Below are 15295 nucleotides of genomic sequence, written 5' to 3' on the forward strand. Positions count from 1 at the left end.
CATTATGATCAGAGATTAAGGGAGCTAGGGCTTTACTCTTTGGAGAGAAGGAGGATGAGAGGAGACATGATAGAGGTGTACAAGATATTAAGAGGAATAGATAGAGTGAATAGCCAGCGCCTCTTCCCCAGGGCACCACTGCTCAATACAGAAGGACATGGCTTTAAGGTAAGGGGTGGGAAGTTCAAGGGGGATATTAGAGGAAGGTTTTTTACTCAGAGAGTGGTTGGTGCATGGAATGCACTGCCTGAGTCAGTGGTGGAGGCAGATACAGTAGTGAAATTTAAAAGATTACTAGACAGGTATATGGAGGAATTTAAGGTGGGAGGTTATATGGGAGGCAGGGTTTGAGGGTCGGCACAACATTGTGGGCCGAAGGGGCTGTAATGTGCTGTACTATTCTATGTTCTATGTTCTATGACTCACTCAATGCATAATACTCAATTCACTGGAGCAATTAGAAACTTCACTGACTAATGTTTACCTTTACTGGTGAAGGTATACTACCCCGACATGTCCAGACCAAGTACTTTTAGTGTAGCAGTAAACACAGCATAATCTGCCTTCTGCAAAAGACCTCCACATGAAGGACACTAGAGCCGTTGGGCTGATGCCTGGTCTTGTGGTCGATGGAGAGTGGGAAAGAGTTGGCTTAAAGATCAAAGATCAAGGATCAATTTTATTTGCCATATAGACTTGTATGTATTAGGAATTTTCTGTGATGTGTTGGCTTGACATACAGCAAAAATAACATTCAATGATTATAAAGAATAAAGAATTAGATAGGAATATAGTTAGGGGAATAAAAGTGCATAAATAGATAAAAAGCAGCATGTATTTACAATGAAAACAGCAATATAAAAAGTGGATTGAAGTGCAATGCAGCAACTAAGGTATTAGATGAAGGGGTTGGGGCAATAACTAGAAAGGTTGATCAGCTTAACTATCTGGGGAAGAAACTTTTCAGATGGCATGATGTTTTTGAGAAAGGGCCACTGATTAAAGAATCTGTCAGGGTCAAATCTGCATCCAAGGGGAGCTTAGCTAGCTGGAGACTGATATCTTGTGCCACCTGGCCAGGGAGCAGTGGGGGTTCAGAATCTTGATACGGTGTGGCAGGAGTTAAGAAAGGTCAACAATTCATTAAAGAAGATCAGTGAGGTGGGGAACTAGAAAGCATGGGATGGCTGACGGTCAAGGGTAGCCTGCAAATAAGGTTGGAAGATCATTTGAGTGCAGGAAATGTGGTGCCCAAAGTGGAAAAGGGATTAGCCTTTGTGGAGCCTCAGTACTATGAGCGCCTAGCTGCCCCAGGCTGCCCAATAATGTGTTCTCAGGATAACGTGGTTTGACTTTTCTAGCAACAAAGAGCTGCACAGAGAACATTATCATTTGATGCATGTCTCCTATAGAAAGCATAAGCATCACACAAGTCACTAACTGGCTTTTCAAATTAGCAAGTACTGCAAACTAAAAATGGCCACTGTCACATTTACAGGATAGCTCTATTTTAAATACATAGAGATACAATCAAATGACTGGGCCAGTACCAGGTCTAAATATTTCTTTTCTTTAGAATCATATATGCACGTTTTCACTTACTGAAACAATTTTTAAGTATCTGCCTTATGCTACTTTGATTGACCATTACAAATGTTCTGACGAACCCCTACAGATATGCTGTTGAAAGTCTCCTGGTTGGTTGCATCATGGTTTGGTATGACAATCTGAAAGAGTGCAGGAATGCAAGAAGCTGTGGAGAGCAGTGGATTCAGCCGACTGCATTATAGCGCATTCCTCCCCATCATCAGTTGCATCAATTCGAGGGTCTACCTCAGGAAGGCAGCATCCATAAAAGATCCCCGCTATTGGGTCAAGTCATCTTATCATAGCTACCATCAGGCAGGAAATGCAGAAGCCTGAAGTCTCACATCACCAGGTTGAAGAACATCTCCCTCCCTTCAACCATTTGGTTTTTGAACCAACCTGCCCAATAATCAATGCCCAATGAAGGTAATCATTGCCTTCTATAGCAACATTATGATCTCTCTATACTAAAGAGGACTTTTTTGCTGTTATACTTGCGCACTTTTCTTTAGAAAAAGTATATTATATGTTTCTGTTGTGAGCGCTGCTTGTATGACACTATATGCCTGTGATGCTGCTGTAAGTATTTCATTACATTGTCTCAATCTTGAGATTGTAGATGGATATAAATCAATAAATCTGTTGAGATGTTCTTCAAAAACATTATTTTGATGCTGTTAATAAAATCCAAGCTCATGAATACCTTTAACCATATCAGTTTGCCTTTACTTTTATATATTTCTATCATGATAATGTTCAAAAATGATTCATGTCTTTCACACACACATTGTTGGCTGTAATAACTTGATGAACTTATTCTGGAAGCCTTAGTCATTTCAAAATCATATATTTATTTATAACTTATATTTGCATATTTTAAAATATATTTAAAATATACATCTGGCTGAGTGCCTGCTTGTCAGTGAATAAGATGACTGGACGAGGTCAAGTAACCATTACCCACTTGAGAGAATACCTGCCATTGCTGAAACTGAATCCTGTTATCTTTCAGCCAATCTACCAGATGGAGCCCTGTGCCATGATGGGATGGTCTATCACATTAGGGACAAGGGAATAAGACAGAAGGAATGATATTATGCAGCTTAACCTGCGGCTGTACCTCCTGCCAACAGACTGCAGAGGTTGTGGAGATGTGAAAAGAGCCTACAGAGAATTTGTACATAACTAAACAAAGAAATACAATGCTTCACAAAATATATTCATATTGATCGCACTGCGGATAGAATTTCAATTGTGCATTAAATTACTTGCTAAAATTTTGTTGCACAAAGGACTTATACCTTATCTACAAGATAAATGTGTGCATGCCTCAGAGAGAATTCACGTGAGAGGCCAATTTCAGTCCATGACCATTCACAATGTCAGAGTACCCACACACCAGCTAAAGGTAACCTGTGCTAATAAAGAGCAAACTCATGCCTGTTGAAAATCTGGCTGAATGGTGACAAAACAAAACACTCTCTCTCAACATCAGTAAAATCAGAGAGCTGATAATTGACTACAGGAGGAGGCAACCAGAGATCCATGAGCCAATCTTCCTCAGGGGATCAGAGGCGGAGATGTTCAGTAATTCCTCAGTGTTATCATATCAGAGGATCAGTCCTGGGTCCAGCACATAAGTGCCATTACAAAAAAGGCATAGCAGCACCTCTACTTTCTTAGAAGTTTGCAAAGAATTGGCAGGTCATCTAAAACTTTGACAAACTTCTATAGATGCATATTGGAGAGTATACTAGCTGGTTGCCTCATGTCCCAATATGGAAACACCAATGCCCTTGAATGGAAAAGTATACAAAAGGTAGAAGATACAGCCCAGTTTGTTATAGGAAAAGCCCCCCCCCAACCTTTTAGCACATCAAAGAGAACTAATGCAGGAAAGCGGCATCCATCAACAAGAGCACCCACCATCCCAAGGTAATGCTCTCTTCTTGCAACTGCCATCAAGAAGGACGTACAGGAGCCTTAGTTCCCACACCACCGGGTTCAGGAGCAGTTATTATCCCTCAGCCAACAGACTCCTGAAACAGCGTGCGTCGCTTCTCTTATCCCAACACTGAACAGATAACAAAGTCTATAGTCTCACTTTCATGGTCTCTACTACTAATGTTCCCAATACTATTTGTTACTTATTTATTTAGTTATTAATATTTTGTTTTTCTTTTTGCATGCAGAATTTCTCTATCCATCTTTATGTATGGTTTTTCATTGATCTTAATTGTGGTTCTTTGTACCTACTGTGAATGCCCCCAAGAAAATGAATCTCAGGGCTGTATATGGTGACATAATTTGTATGTACATTGATAATAAATTTACTTTGAACTTTTAAAGTTGTCAAATAGCTTGAGGTGTATTGTGTACAAAAATGGTCACACAGACCATTTTTGGATTTCCTTCTCCATTCTCACCTCAAATATCCTGGCAGTAGAACTGAAAAACCAAAGTACAGTTCTGCATGTAACATTCTCCAGTGAAAGATAAACAAGAAATGGAAAGAAATTATTGTGAACTTTAGCACAGAAAATGGTGACCTCGCATATGGCCCCAGTGTACACAAAAGTTTGTTTACCTTATACATGTAGTCAAGGTCAATGTAAGGATCCATAAGGCCAATTAAGTAACATTTGCAAAACTGCATTTTTAGCTTTTCTATATCCACACCCACAGCTGCCTCATGGGGATCTTAATAATCACTTTTCTTATCTAGGTAGCAAGGTTAAACTTATGGGCGTTCATCTAAGTTGGGACCTTCACAAACAGGAGAAAGCAATTTTCATTCTAAGCTTTGTAAAAGGAATATTAAACTACCATTTAAGCATTATGACATAATGTTCACAGATAGAAATGTACAGATTCCTTTACAATCTTGCCTGGGAGAAAAATGAGCAGATTTTTAAATCAGAAAATAACAATGAAAAATTCAATAGGTTTTAATTTTTATAGGAGATATCTCTGCTATCATTTAATATAAACCTGAATGTAGGAAAGCATTTCTATGTTTGGCAACAGTGGGAGTGGAATGGCACATCTAAAGCACAAATGACATCAATGTGCAAATGCCACATGATCTGCTCACTAAAGCTAAGATTTTAAATTCCGAGCAGAAAAGGAACAGTAACAAATTATTTAGCGTCTCATGCCTGCCCGATCATTTTACGTGACCTCAATTGATCTGCGACCTTTCCCCCTCAGCTTTTAATAGTCTTAATTAACAAATATCTACAGGTCTCAGATGCAAAATTAGCAATCAGCCTAGCAGAATTCCAAACCGGAAGAGAGCTACAAATTTATTGCATGTAAAACTGATTTATTTACCTTATTCTCGCAAGATTGGCTTTTATTTTGGATCCAGGGATTCCCTTGCTTTACTGCGGGCACCCTGTTCCATTCCTTATCCTTTGTCTCTCACTTCTAATTAGAAAGCATTCTGATCTTTTTGGGTCCAAAACAAATGGCCCTTTATTTGCAACAGTTTTGAACATCTGCTTTTTATTTAGTTATTTACGTTTTGACATACAGCGCAGAGCAGGCCTTACGGCCCTTTGAGCCACACGCCCAACAATCCCCCAGTTTAATCCTAGCCTAATGACAGGAGAATTTACAATGATTAATTAACCTACCAACCTGTACGTCTTTGGGAGGAAACCAAAGCACCCGGAGGAAACCCATGCGGTCACAGGGAGAACATACAAACTCCTCATAGGCAGTGGTGGGAATTGATCCCAAGCACTCTAAATGTAAGGCATTGTGCTAACCCCTACACTACCATACCACCCTGTGGAAGTTTTCTCAGTATAAGTTTAGGCTTACATGAATCTGCTTAAAGCACCACCCATCCCACACCCATCATAAAAGGGATAGGGCTCCCCTCGTCCTTACCCAACACCACCTGGGCTCCTTACCCAGCACATCATTCTTCATAACCTCCGCTGCCTCCAGTTGGTTCCTACCATGAAGCACATTTTTCTCTCCCCTACACCCCTCTCCACTTTGCATTGGGAACACTCTTTGTGACTCCCTTGTTCATTTCTCTGTCCCTACTAATCTCTCTCCTGACAGGTGTGACATTATCTCAGCAGGCATGACAAGTGCTACATCTGGCCCTACACCATCTTCCCTCAACACTATTCAGGGCCACAAACAGTCTTTCGAGGTGAAGTGACACTTCCCCTGTAAGTCTGTTGGAATCATCTACCATTTGTTCTGATTCTAGTGCAACCTCCTCTGGATTCGTAAGACTTGACACAGATTGGGGAGCTTATCTACCTCTGCCAGAGAAAAATGTTCAAAGATACTTACTTGCAACACACACAACATACTGGAGGAACTCAGCAGGCCGGGCAGCATCCATGGAAAAATCTACAGTCGTCATTTCGGGCCGAAACCCTCCAGCAGGACTGGATGAGAAAAAGATGAGGAGTAGTTCCAGTCCTGCCAAAGGGTCTCAGCACGAAACATCGACTGCTCTTTTTTCCTAGATGCTGCCTGGCCTGCTGAGTTCCTGAAGGTTCTCTCTTGTTTGTTGGGGAACCACTTGGTCAAGCACCTTCACTTTGCCTGCCTTAAAAGGCAGGATCTCCCAGTGATAATGTATATCAATTTGACTTCCCATCCTCATTTTGAAATGCCTGTCCATGGCCTCCTCTACTGCCATGATGAGGCCAAACTCAAGCTGAAGGAGCAACACCTTATGTTCCATCTGGATAGCCTCCAACCTGATGGCATGAACACTGATTTCTTTAACTTCCAATAATTTCTTTCCCCTCTTTGCCACTACAATTTTCCTGGTTTCTCTCTCACCCCTTCTCTTCACCTACCCATCATCTCCCTTTGGTTCTCCTCCTCCATCCCTTTCGTCAATGGTCCACTGTCCTCTCCCGTTGGATTATTCCTTCTTCAACCCTTTACCTCTTCCACCTATCACCTCTCTCCTCCCCTGCTTAACCACCATCCTCTTCACCTGACCTTACCTGACCTTACCTGTCACCTGCCAGTGTGGCGTCAGCAACTCAGCCAAGAAGAATGAAACTGTTCTTCAACTTGACTGGTTGTGAAAGCATTCTGTTTCGTGGCTGGGCTGGAACCGGCAGCCTTGCTGAATTATGCAAATCACCATTAGGATAGACAGTAACATTCTTCTTTCTGATCCCTCTTTCTACAGCCCTTTTCATTTTCCACCTATCACCTCCCAGCTTCTTACTTCATTCCTCCCTCCCCGACCCACCTACCTTCCTCCTCACCTGCTTCACCGATCACCTTCTAGCTTTTACTCCTTCTTCCTCCACCTTCTTAATCTGGCACTTTGCCCCTTCCTTTCTAGTCCTGATGAAGAGTCAACTGTCTACTCATTTCCACAGATGCTGCCTGACCTACCAAGCTCCTCCAGCATTTTGTGTGTGCTGCAGACAGTAACCATCCAGTATATTAGTGCCCCCCAGCATCCCAAACAGCAACCAACATAACTCCTATTCTGACATCTTCCCTCTACCTTTCCGGTTTAGATGAAGGGTGTTGGCCCGAAATGTAGACTGCTTATTTCCCTGCATAGATGCTGCCTGATCTGCTGAGTTCCTCCAGCACTTTGTGTGTGTAACTCCAATATTGATTACAAAATACATGACAGTGCGACGGCAGAAGTGGTTGCACACAACTATATGTTGGGAGGAGGAATTGGAGAAAAACAAATTGGTCAAATACAGGCAACACACATTAAAGTTGCTGGTGAACAGAGCAGGCCAGGCAGCATCTCTAGGAAGAAGTGCAGTCGACGTTTCAGGCCGAGACCCTTCGTCAGGACTAACTGAAGGAAGAGTGAATAAGAGATTTGAAAGTTGGAGGGGGAGGGGGAGATCCAAAATGATAGGAGAAGACAGGAGGGGGAGGGATAGAGCCAAGAGCTGGACAGGTGATAGGCAAAAGGGATACGAGAGGATCATGGGACAGGAGGTCCGGGAAGAAAGACACGGGGGGGGGGGGAACCCAGAGGATGGGCAAGGGGTATATTCAGAGGGACAGAGGGAGAAAAAGGAGAGTGAGAGAAAGAATGTGTGTATAAATTACCTTCTTTCACACATTCTTTCTCTCACTCTCCTTTTTCTCCCTCTGTCCCTCTGAATATACCCCTTGCCCATCCTCTGGGTTCCACCCCCCCGCCCGTGTCTTTCTTCCCGGACCTTCTGTCCCATGATCCTCTCGTATCCCTTTTGCCAATCACCTGTCCAGCTCTTGGCTCCATCCCTCCCCCTCCTGTCTTCTCCTATCATTTTGGATCTCCCCCTCCCCCTCCAACTTTCAAATCTCTTATTCACTCTTCCTTCAGTTAGTCCTGACGAAGGGTCTCGGCCTGAAACGTCGACTGCACCTCTTCCTAGAGATGCTGCCTGGCCTGCTGCGTTCACCAGCAACTTTGATGTGTGTTGCTTGAATTTCCAGCATCTGCAGAATTCCTGCTGTTTGGTCAAATACAGTTTGTAGTTCCATGAGAGAAAAGTGACAAAATTCTATCCATGCTAGACCTGACTATCTAAAGCGGTTTCACTACTGACCTTGCTATGGAGCCATTGAAAATAATCAGAGTCTCTGGGACAATAGCATATCACTGCCAATTGTAGCTAGTCAGTCAATATTACTGGGGGCGGGGGGGAAGAAAAATCACACTTTTGTTTATTGTTTCCAACTGAACGTGCCTACATCATTTTGGTCTGTGGAGAGAAATGCAGGTTTACCAGTAGGTTTACTTGTGATCAAATGTCAATTCCCTTTACACTCAATGATAGAAGAAACAGCAATAAAACAAAGTTAAAATTGTTTGGGGCTGCAAACAATTTACATCCACTGCTGTCTTCTCCAGTGGTATCTTGGAGTTTCTGCATACTGAAAAATATCTCTTACTTCTCCAAAAGGCACAAGCAATAAATTCAAAGTGGGTGATATATTTGTTTACAAAAGCAAATATAGATTTTATCATTCAGTGTTTGAATAATGCAAGGTCTCTTCACAAGCTCTTTTTCATTCCTGCCATTTTCAGATGATCTTTCCCACCCCTTTATTTTCTGTCTTGCATTGTCAAGAGATGTTATTGTAAAACAACACCAGCTTCCTCAGCACATTGCTAACTAAATGTATACCACCATCTGTTTGATCAGAGATGAAAATTTAAACAAGTGATCCAAATGTTCTTTCCTTCAAATACACTTGGAAGCAATATTTATATGATTCTCACTTCACTCAAACCATCCTGCACTGCACCATCAGGACCCATATACATTTATTTCAAGATGTCAGACAAAATTTTACGTTACTTTTCAACCAATGGTTACCATCGTTAAGTTGAAACTCCACTGAGCCACAAATTAATAAAAAAGCACCAGCAACAAACCTAGGAAATAGCTCCTACAGAAAATACACAATACCTCCACAGAAGGTACAAACAGCCAGAATTAACTGAAATAAAGTGAAATTAATTTCCCAAACCAAAGGGAGGCAATGGCTCACTAAATCTGTAACATGGACTTGGACAGAGAAGCTTTTTTTTAGGACTTATGATCTCATCTTGAACATGGCAAAAATACTAAAGTAGGCATCTTTAAGTCTCAGGTGCATCTTACTAATAAGCACAGATCCACAGATGTCCACATCATGGCGTTCATCTGCTGTATTCCAGCTCATCCTGACAAGAACAAAGATCTCCACTCTCTATTTCACATAAAAGCCTAATGCCAACAAAAGGGCAATTACAAGTTCTAGCATAGTAGGAAGCTTTCCAAATGCCCTAGGGCTAAATCACATCCATCCTTGCAGCTCATGCTTGACTTGTCCATAATGAGAGCACTTTTTGGGAAACAGTTGGAAACTGTGAGCAATTAGGTCATGCACAAACCCACTGCTAAAATGGTAATTATCTACAAAATCCAGTTATTGCCTGTGGATACAAGACTGACATTTAATATGTCTCTTAAGCAAGCAATTAATGTTGACCATGTCAACTATACTTCCTTTCCCTTGTATACTGCTTAAAGCACCTGATCATTATTCATCACCTCTACTTTGTTTACATTTGTAAAACAATGCACAAATTCGGCAAACCCAAATGCTTAGAATGCCTAAACAAATAATTTCTAGCAAGTGAATGAGAGAAACATGGATGGACCTATTGTTTTTGAGTTAAGGGCACGCTTTCAAATTTCATCCCAGGAATTTGCATAAAAGAGTCTATGTTAACAGTCCCCTGTTGCTTAGAGGGAGTGCTATGCTGTCAGGTATTGTGTATTTAATATATGCAAGAGTAATCATGTACATATTGGTTAATTAAGCATTCATATTCATTTAAATAATTTATTATGGATTATATGTATAAATGTGAGAATTGCATAAATCATCACGCTACCAAGTGATACGTGTGTACTTTGCTTTAAGTAAACTCAAAGTTAGACCCACATTTTGGACTTCTGTGTCTTCATTTAAATTAGTTTAATGTTTTGTAGTTGCAAAACATAACATCAGTGGTATCGGTTTTTAGAATAGACTTCAAAGTGAGTCCATCTCCTCTCTCTTAAATAAAGGTAGAAAATCCTTTAACAATATTTCAGAGAGTGGACGAGTTATTTTTGGTGTCCTGGGTGGTAATTATCAATGAAACAGCTGAAATAAATCAACTACTAATTAAATTGCGGCCCTGGGCTTAGCCTGCTGTCAAGTCCACCAAAGAAAGTCTCTAGCATTCAGAAACATTCAAGAACACCAACAGCAATTAACATCAATTGTTTTTGTTAAACAATTAAAAAAATGAAAAAAGAAAAGCAAAGTGTAACATTAAGCTAAGATTAAGTAATTAAATTGTGGCAACGAGGAGGAAGTGGACCCATCTGAAGCCATTCAGAGTGCTAAATCTGCTCTTCGCTTCAGAGATGTGGTTGGCCAAGTCCAACATGGAAGAGCCGGGCTCGGGCTCGTCCCAAAAGCTCCTCAATGGCACACAGCAACATCAGTGGAGAAGAGACGGCTCATGGTGGAGGAGGTGAGAAGAGAGGAGGAGGCAGAGCGAAATGCCAGGGCCGTCTCAATGGCCAAGCAGGGCCAATGGACTAATTGGGAGAACCTGGAAAAGAGGAAACTTAGCTGGCGTGACATCTGGGAGATGGAGGGATCTCGGCTAAGTTTTGTCATCAGAGCCACTTATGACCTCCTACCCACACCCCAGAACCTGAACCAGTGGTGGGGAGAAGACCCCGCTTGCTTTCTTTTTCAAGCACCTGGATCACTAAGGCACATTTTAACAGGATGCACCACGGGCCTCACCCAGGGGTGGTACACTTGGCAGCATAACTAAGTTCTCAGAAAGCTGGCATCAATCTTGGAACAGAGGTGAATCACCACAAATGCTGTCCCACAAACATCGGCAGGAAATGTCCAGATCACACGATTTGTACCAGCAGGCCAACCTCCAGAGCACCGTATAACATCAAAAGATGTAAGCATTCTGCAGGTTGCTCGGGATTGGAAAATGGACGTGGACTTGGAAAAAAAGCTTGTGTTTCCCCCAGACATTGCGGCCACAACACTCCGGCCAGACATAGTCCTGTGATCCACAACAGCCAAGCTGGCATATGTTGTGGAATTGACAGTACCATGGGAAGATGGTGTCGAAGAAGCTTATGAGAGGGAAAAGACTCTGAACTGGCAACTGAAGCTGCCCAGAATGGCTGGAAGACCAAGATTTTCCCTGTAGAAGTGGGATGCAGGGGACTCGTTGCTACATCTATGACCAGTCTATTGAAGAAGATGGGGGTGAGGGGTCACTCCCTCCAACAAGCAATCAAGTCCTTGTCAAATGCAGCAAAAGAAAGCAGCAATTGGATTTGGATTAAAAGGAAAGACAACAACTGGGCTGCAAGATGAAGACAGGAGGGTATGGAACTGAGGGGGGTGTATCTGGGATGCCAGGTAGCACCGTTGAGCCCTCTGGAGACGTTGTGGGCTTATCAGCAAAACGTCAAAGAAGGAGGGTGCCCACCTGATGACCCCGATGACGTACTTACCCTCCCTCCTTGTCACCACTCCAAGCCCACTGCCAACATCGAGAGTGCCAATTTACCATAGGGATTGAAACATCAAGTCCTAGTAGCTCTACTCTACTTAAAAAGTGTATACTACCCACTCTCATACCTTGTTTTCTTGCAGTTGTTTCTCTGCATTTGAATGAACGGGGTTCCCAGCCCTGGGCCAGATCTAGCCCAGCACAGATTAAGCAAATAGATTGCAAATACAAGTGTAAGAAAATTGATGCAACCGTGCACTCTGGCAGAGAGTCAACTTCTTCAGAGTACCAATAGGAAATGGTGGGCAAAGAGTTGTAGACACATGTGAACTTCTAGAACTTGCTGACATTGCACAAGGAAATGCCAATATTCTTCCCAGATACACTGACACCTTAGTTCTGATTAGATAGATTAAGGACTCATTGTGGACTGGATCAAAGAACAGTGTTTAACTACAGCTTCTAGTAATCATACTCAGTGATCAGAGAAAAGGCGCAGTAAAAGATTCCACACAACCACCTCACATCAAGATAATTGCTAGACAGGAGATGCTGTCAGAATAAGAAAGGTAGCAACTATACTCAGGGTGTTGGAAGAGCTGAGAGAAGGGTGTAATAAGGGAAATGTTTAAGGCAAATATGATTAGCACTTTGCTGCTTCAGAATGGCATCAGTCTGTTTAATAATTATTCCAATAACTGCCAGTGCTTTTCTGCATCTTCGTTTGCATCAGGAAGCAAACAGGAATGGCATTTCAAATTCCCTTCAGCTGTTCTCCACACATTTCCTACAAATTGGACATGCCATTCCCTTGTAATCACAATATCTTGACAGCAGCCTTATGAGATTCTATTACGATCCTCAGTGACAGTCCCAGAATAGAAGTCTTTGCTCATGCCGGTGTACAATCGGTGACAACCTAGACATTGGGGGATACCTTAGAATGTTAGAAACAGTGCCTTAGTCTTCCCAGAGTAAAAGCCAACATTTACCCCCGCATACAACAGATGAGTCACTGCTTCGATACTTTGAGACTCAAACTGCTTTGTTGATAGCCCAAGTAAATTACTGCGTGCAAAATAGTAAACTGGTGAGTATCTCGATTAATATTATCCTCTTGGGTGAAATAGGTATTACCAGATTGATCGTAACTGTTGTGGTGATGGGAGGGTCAGTATTGGATAAAACTCTTTGCATAGCAACCACACCAGTCCTCCGCACCAATTAAAATGTTGCCATTAGAGAAGTGCAGCGCTCTCTCATCATGGCGTTGCAAGAAAATCTGAATAAAGCAACAAGGAAAAAAATCACTTCTCAATTACTTTCCACATATAACATATTAACTTTTATTTCAATTGAGGCTCTTTCACATTTTATTCAAGAATACTTTCAGCACAGCCCTTGGCAGGAATAAATGAATTCCATATGAGATAGACGGAGTGGAGATCAGCCTAAAGTGGATCCTGAATGATACACTTAATCTACTGAATAGAAGATAAGTACTTCTCAGTATACTGTATGCTCAATTAATCTATGAAATAATGGTGACACAAAACTGAGTTTGAAGAATTTCAGTTCATAGAAGAACTGCAATCTATTCCTTTTCTAGGACCACAATGCAGGAAAAGTTCATTGCGACGGTGATGGAATACAATGGTATTTTTCAGGAATGCTTCTGCCTATTTCACATCATCACTGTCCTGTGAAAGAATGGACACCATAGTGTTTGTAAAGCTCAGTAACACAGAACAGAACAGATGGCAAAAGGAATATATTTTGGCCCACTGAGCTGCCCAATATATGTGACTATGCAATGCTCGAATAGAAATGTTTGCTGAAGATCAACACCTAAATACACAAGGTGTGGGAGCACATTTCAGGAGATTTGTTCAAATTTTTGATCTACTATTAAACAGGTTTATTGTGTCATAAACTCTATCTAGACATCTCAATTGCCGCATAGCTGAGAGAAAAGCCCAGTAATTATCTCTCAATATTAGAACAGAACAATTGAATAGATAATCTCTACTTTCTCTATCTTTGCTGGAAGATAAAACTTGTTAGAATTTGGTTCACAAGCTAGCCATCCAGCCCAGTTGGCCTTCTCTCCCATTTATAGTACAATCGAGGCTCTATGTCATGTTAATTGTCTCTTCCCTTTATTCTAATTATATCGGATCATTATCACATTTGTGGGAGCTAGCAGATTGCAAATTAATAACTTTATTTCTCTCATTACAGTGATGAGCACATTTCAGAAATATCTGAGAGGCTATAAAATGTTTTATTTATCCCAAAAGGGAAGTAATATAAAACCTAAATAAAGGCAAAAGTTTCTTTTCACCCCTTCTCTCCATTTACTTACCTCACCCTGTGTGACACTGAACCCACATCAGCTGTCCTTAAAGTAGCAAGATAAAGTTGTTTAGAAGTATGGCTCAAAGAACCACTTGTTAAGTGTGTAAGAAATATGTTCCAACGAGGGAAATTAACCTCTCAGGATCTCACTTTGTTCCATTGCAATTCTACCCATTCTCAATGTCTTGTTGGGTCTTGCTGCTTCAATGAATTAATCAGAATGTTAAATTAATCAATGAACTTTGCCTTTTCACTTTGGTCTGTGTTCAGTACTTTTCAAAAGGCTTTGGTGCTCCCAAATGATTTCCAATTATTTAATTGTTAATTCTGGATGTGTTAATTAATTCAGTGACAATGATGATGATGATGGTGGTGGTGGTGATAATGACGATCATGATGATGATGGTGATGATGTTGATGAAGATGATGATGGCATCTGTCTGTCTCGAAGGACAATGGGTGTGCACTATTGGTACAAGCCTGGACAGAACATATGGAGGTTCTAGATGCCCCATCGTTAAGATCCCCCTCTCAGCCTCATTGGTGTAGGCCAAAGGAAAGCAAAACAATCCACTTGGCACCAGCTTGGCCGCAGGAGCTGCCAGAAGGATGTTCAGTGACATCCAGCCTCCTTAGGGGTTCCACTCCAGATTTCCTGCCTTCATCTCTCCCAAGGCTATTTACCCATAGATAGGGATCTGGTTCACAAGCACTAGGGTGTGTCTATGCGCTAGTGGGCCTGCGTGCTACATGTGTAGGGGACAGACCTCCTCCCCATCCTGTGTAGTTGAGCCTGAGTCTGAAAGGGGTTCAGTCTCCATGTGTCGCCAGCTAGGAGGCACTACATGAGGCTTGCTGATGGAGTATGCACAGCAGATTGGAGTTCCATCGTGAAGCTGAGACAAACATAGTGAGGAGGCAGAAACAAAACTTAAGTGTAACACAAGGGACCGCAGTTGCTGGAACTTGCCGCAACAAAGAACCTGCTGGAGGAACTCAGGGGGTCAAGATTTTCCCCATAAGTATAATACATCATCTGTTATGTGACGCGTGGCCAAGTGGTTAGGGCGTTGGACTAGCCAACTGAAGGTTGTGGGTTCGAGCTTCAGCCAGGGCAGTGTATGTGTCCTTGAGCAAGCCACTTATTCACACACTGCTCCAGTCTACCCAGCTGAGAAAGGGTACAGGCAAAAATGCTGGGGGTTAACTTCGCGATAGACTGGCGTCCTATCCAGTGGGGAGGGGGTGAGGGGGGGAGGAGTCTCGTACTCTCAGTTGCTTCACGCCACGGAAACC

General features: G+C 42.0%; 1 protein-coding gene across 6 annotated transcripts in view; it reads right to left on the minus strand.

Annotated features, from left to right (window-relative positions):
• Window positions 1-15295, minus strand: part of LOC134351680 (metabotropic glutamate receptor 8-like) — a 440260-nt gene that overhangs the window by 250555 nt on the left and 174410 nt on the right. The gene's annotated exons all lie outside the window — the stretch shown is intronic.

This window comes from Mobula hypostoma, chromosome 9 (assembly GCF_963921235.1).
Source record: "Mobula hypostoma chromosome 9, sMobHyp1.1, whole genome shotgun sequence".
NCBI lineage: Eukaryota > Metazoa > Chordata > Chondrichthyes > Myliobatiformes > Myliobatidae > Mobula > Mobula hypostoma.